This window comes from Echinops telfairi, unplaced genomic scaffold (assembly GCF_000313985.2).
Source record: "Echinops telfairi isolate 266 unplaced genomic scaffold, ASM31398v2 ScPeMD7_2;HRSCAF=8, whole genome shotgun sequence".
Taxonomy (NCBI): Eukaryota; Metazoa; Chordata; class Mammalia; order Afrosoricida; family Tenrecidae; genus Echinops; species Echinops telfairi.
Genome location: NW_022103898.1, coordinates 70,571,555 through 70,577,098, shown reverse-complemented (window position 1 = coordinate 70,577,098; position 5,544 = coordinate 70,571,555).

Sequence of the window (5,544 nt, the reverse complement as noted above, 5' to 3'; positions counted from 1 at the left end):
CTCGCGGCGCTGGGCGGGGTGCCGCGAGGAAGGGGTGTCCGGCCGGCGGCGGAAGAAGGACGGAGACCGCGAGCGCCGCTCGGCCGTGGTCCTCGGCGTGGCTCGGGGCCTCCCGACACCGGCCCTGGCTGAGGTAGTAGTTTGTGCTGTTGGTCGGGTTGTGACATTGCCCGCTGTGGAGATAACTGCGCAAGCTACTGCCTTGCTAGTGCTGGTGACGCTCAGCGCCGCGGAGGACAATAGCCGGGAATCCCCTTTGTCTTCCGGCCGCGGGGACAGCCCGCGGGGCCCCGGCCCGACGGAAACCGTTACTCGTACATTTTCCTGCAGGGAGGGGGGAGGAGGGAAGGAATGGCGGGGGTGTGGTGTGGATAGAGGTGGTTTGGTTCTTTTTAAAGCTTGGGGTGGGGGGGTGGGGGGGCTGAGCCATTGGAGTCGTTTTTGACCCTGAAAAGAGTGAAATCGTAAGCTGCTGAGGTTAATACTTTCCTCCCTAAGCCGTTTTAAGGTTCCTTTCTGTAGTTGGGGCAACATTTCGTTGGTGCCTGTTTTTAACAACATTCCAAAGCTATGGGTTGACGTGGAGGGGGCTCCCCTGTGGTGCGGAACTGCCCTGGGACGCAGAGAAGTGGATCCCTTAATTACAAAGTTCATGCCTTCTTAATGTGGTGGATCTGGCTTGTACTATATGCTGCCTCAGCAAATTGAAGAGGGTTCCCCCCACACCCCCCCTTGAACGTGAATCTAAAGCAATTTAAAACTTTCCTGCTTGCAACTTTTTGAATTTATACTATATGTTTTATTCAGATTGTTTTATGTATGCAGCAAATAAATGATTTTGTCTTTTTTACATATGCTATTGTGATTGGTTATTTTAACATTGGGGCTGAAATAAAAAATTTCGGTGTGTGGTATTTTGGCCTTTGATTCTCATGCTAAGTGTGCTTTTTCACGTATACCCTTGCGTAGAGAGGGAGAATCTAGGAGTTAAATGGATAGTTTCACAGGAGTTGCCGTTTAAAATTACTACTTTGATTTGTAGGTTACCAGTATAAATAAAGAAAAATAATTTGATTAATGAAACTGAGTTTCCTAAATACCTTGAAGTCTAAAAACGGAGACAGTTGTATTTTTAGTTTTATTTTCAGAGATAGCTGTTGAATTTTAGGGCTTTAAAAATCATTTAGATTTGTGCTGAATATTTTAAGTATGTTATCAAAAAGTTATCCTTGAATATCTAATGTTAAAAATGGGAAGACTTTTCTACTTTTAAAAAGTTAATGAAAAAATCAAATTAAAATACAGGAAATTTTGATGCCCCTTTGTATATATATGGAAGAAAAGAGATCTAACATTGATTGGATTGGGTTCTGCTACCCTAAAGAGATCTCATCTATTGTAACTAAGACTAAATTGAATCTTAAAATGTAGAAAATAAAGCTTTTTTAGTTTGCTTTTCTTTATATTAAAGAACAGAGTAAATTCGGTATTTAAGGGTGGTGGTTGGTTGAACACTGCTGTCAAATCGTGATTTATGGAACATCAATCAGAAATTTGAATCATAGCATAATTGTTTTCACTATCAGAAACACTGCATCCAAGCAACCAAGCTAACTCATTCAGCAGAAGTCAACTTTTCTGTTCCAGTGTAACATTTTTGTAGCGCATCAACAGTTGCTATCTCAAAATGTTACCGATTCAACTTGTAATTTAACAGGGTCACCAAATCAGAACTACCCAGCCTCTGTAGATAATTAATAGTTTCTCTTGTGCTTTTAAAATAAGTCATTTTCTCTAAAATGTCAGTCACTGCATACATCACAAAAAGGAACATTATTGAGTTGGGTGTAATGGAACTTACATGTAGCGATTTTGTTGATAAATCACAACAAAATTCTGCCCCCAGCTGACTTGTTTTTGATTCTATAGTTTTATTTCTAGTCCAGCCTTTTACTTTCACATTTCTCTGAAGACCAGTAAAAGTTACCAACTGAATATTACCATCTTTTCTACGAGTTTGCCATATCAAAGGTAAAACTTTATAATTCAGTTTATTGACATTGCCTTGGCATAATTGGTATGTTAACCTATTGTGAGGCATTTACTATGTAGTAGCAAAAAGCTGCTGCTAAAAGGCTGTGGTTTGAGAGTCATCATGCAGAAGGAAGGATCCACAGTGGCATACGCTTTGGCCTGCAAAAGGGACAGTGGCTGAAACGTACCTACAATCCCATGGGAGACGGGTTGTCTACTTTTGTAAAAATTTGCAGCCTCTGAAACCCTGTGGAGCTATTTCATCTGAAGACGAGTGAGTTGTGTTGTTTCTTTTACATATGGGACCATAGAAAAGCTGGGTTCTTGTAATGACCTAAATCATAAATTCTGTTAATCATACGCCTAGTGCCATCGACCTGGCTTTAACTCAGTGACTCAATAGGAGAGAACTGCTCCATGGGGTTTAGGAAGTCAACTGACCCTGTCTCTTAACATTGAGCCACTGGGGTGGGTTAGAACTGTGGTTTGGCAAGCAGCCTGAATGTTTTAACAACTGGCCACCAGGATTAGCTGTCCATCCTAGGGAGGAAGCTATAGTATGTATGAGATTTCGTGGGGCTATGTATGATTAAGCCTTCAGGTGCTAGCAGAAAAGTCAGTTGAAATCCAAAGCTGCCTGGGAGAAAATCATGGCAGCCAGCATCACTTTGGAAACCCTACAGGCTAGTTCTGCTTTGCCCTATAGGCTCTCTGGGTTGTAATCGACAGCTACAGTGGCTACCTGCAGAAGATCCATGCCACTGAGTTGCGAGTTTCTTGTTTTTAATCTTAATTTAAGAATTTAGTTGAGAAGCTACTTTAACGTCACACATTTTTGCAGCTATAGACTAGACAAAGCTGGGTAGTTAGTGTAGACACGAGTGGTTGCAATAGAATTCTTGCCAGACACACCTGACTTTTAGTGTAAATAGTATCAAGGTGCCAAGAAGGCAGGTTTCTTTATATCTACACACCCCTCCCTCTTATTTACTGCCTCCCTGTCCACCTTATGCTAAAGAAATCTGACTTGGAATGTACTAGTAGTTCACTTTCCAACAATTTCTGTATTTCCTGCAACAAGACGCAAATAATCATTTTCAGAAATGAATTAGGCCAGATTGGTAATACCCAAGAGAAGAATTATGATGGCGGTTATGATAAAATATGGAAAGCCATCTGTGCTTCTGATATCCAGATAATAAATGTTAAAATTACCTGAATGATTGTCAAATACAGTTCATCAAATGTATCACCATTTTGCATATGCCATGGGAAAGCAAAATAATTGTATGGCTAGATCATTGCAAGAAAATGCAGTTGGAAGAGATACAGCATGAAGTGCTTTTGAGTCAAAATGGGCATGTTAACAGTGTAATTCACCTTGGAGACCTGTGAAGTTAAGGGTGGGCAATAGGTGAAAGTAGAGTGTGGCACACTTGGAATAAGTTTTGCAGTTTAGAGCACTCCCTGTGTGCTTATAGCTACTAGTAGTGAGCCTGAGAGTGGAAGTGTGATCTTGGAACATGCACAATGCAGTTTGTAGTGAATGTGAGTGATGTTCTGGGTGGCATCGATTTTTATCCTTCATTATCTGTTAATAATATCCTGGGGAATGTCATCTGAGTCCCAAAAGAAATCGTACTGTTTCTACATGGCATATATTATGTGTCCTTAAATTGAGAGTTATATGCCGTAATGGTGTTTTGGATTGGCTGCATTTTCATTTTATTAAGTGCTGCTTTGTGCAGCTGTAATAGAGTATTTGCAAAAGACTTATGGTTATTAAATTTGTGATTAGAGCCCTCTAATCTATACTATGGACACCCAACACTGCAACTTTAGTCTTAATTACATCAGGTGTGAACCAGCCTAAGGCACTGCCCCTGTTTTTATTTGAAAGGACTCCTTTCATCTTCCTCAATCTCAAACTCGTTCTGAAAAATGTTTATTGTAGTCAAGTTTCTGATTCTGTTAGTAATGTTAAACTCGAAAGTGTTTGATCCTAGACGTAAGGGTTTTCAGAAGGCACCAAAGCAAAAACACTTATCTGTCATCAAGTTGATGCCGCTTTAGGCTGCCCTGTGAGTTGCCCAGATTAACTGCCAACAGGAGTAGAAAGCCACATTATGCATGCTCTATACTACTTTAAACATAAGTACTAAAAAAGTTGAAGATTCCGAAGTCACTTTCAATATTCCTTATATAGTATATTTGAAAGTACTGCTTAAGCAGGCAAAGCTCTATATGGATACAGGACACGGACTAGTTGTAGTAGTTAAATCACTTGCTATAAAGTCACCTCAATAGGAATAATAACAATGGTGGGGAATGTGACAACAAATATATAAGCAATCAGGAATATATCTTCCTGTTTTGATTTGTAGATATATTTATGAAGGGGCTGCAAGAAGTTCATGATAAAATCCCATCAAACTTTTAATTTTGTTTTTCCATGAACTTTTTGAAGCCTTATATATATATACTAGTCAATAAAACTGGGTGAATTGCCATTGAAAATAATATTTGCCTATTTGGAAGACATTTTTAGAGCAATTTTAAGTTTACAGAAGAGTTAGCAGAAAGCAGTTCACTTTGTCTCCATACCAGACTGTTCTCTAAACAATTTCCCCTTTTATTAACATCTTGCATTATTGTGGTACATGTGTTACTATTGATTAACTAAGCTTGGTAATATCCTTCGTAACTACGTCATAGATCGATTACATTAGGTTTAACAGTGTCATGTATCTGCCATTACAGTATCATGGAATAGCTTCATTGTCCAAAAAGCCCATGAAGACATTGTAGAATTCCGTTGCAGGATTCTCTCCTGTGTAGGAGATCCCAGATGGATCCCTGGCTACTGCACCTCATGACACCAGCTACCACTTCCCTGTTATTGGAGGTATATGAGATTTGCGTATGTATGGCTATGATACTGGAGGTTTCAGCAGAGCTATCTAGACAGAAAGGACCAGGAAGAATGGTCTGGTAATCTGCTTCCAGAAAGCACCAGTAGTCTGATCCACAATGGAGATGGCACGGGACAGGGCAGCATTTCATTCCTCATGCATGTGGTTTCTATGAGTCAGGGGCCAGCTGCCTAGAAGGCTGCTAACACCCAACGGAAATCCCCTGTGATCCATTTGTTTATTCCTTTCCACGTCCGAACCCTTGGTAACCACTGGTATTTCCACTGTCTCTACCATTTTGCCTTTTCTAGAATGTCATGGAATCATACTGCATCTTGCCTTTATAGACAGACTTCTTTCACTTAATTTCTTTTCAGTGAATGAAAGTTATGTTCCTAGTTAATCAATGCACTCATTGATTTAACAAATATATCAACTATGTCCTATATGCCAGACTGCCATTGAGTTAAATAAATCTGACTGATAGCAACCCTACATAGGGTTTCCATTAGGGGAACAGACAGCCTTTTCTTCCTCCTGTGGAGCAGCTGGTGTATTTGAACTGTCTTCCTTGCTGTTAGCCCAATACCTAACCCAC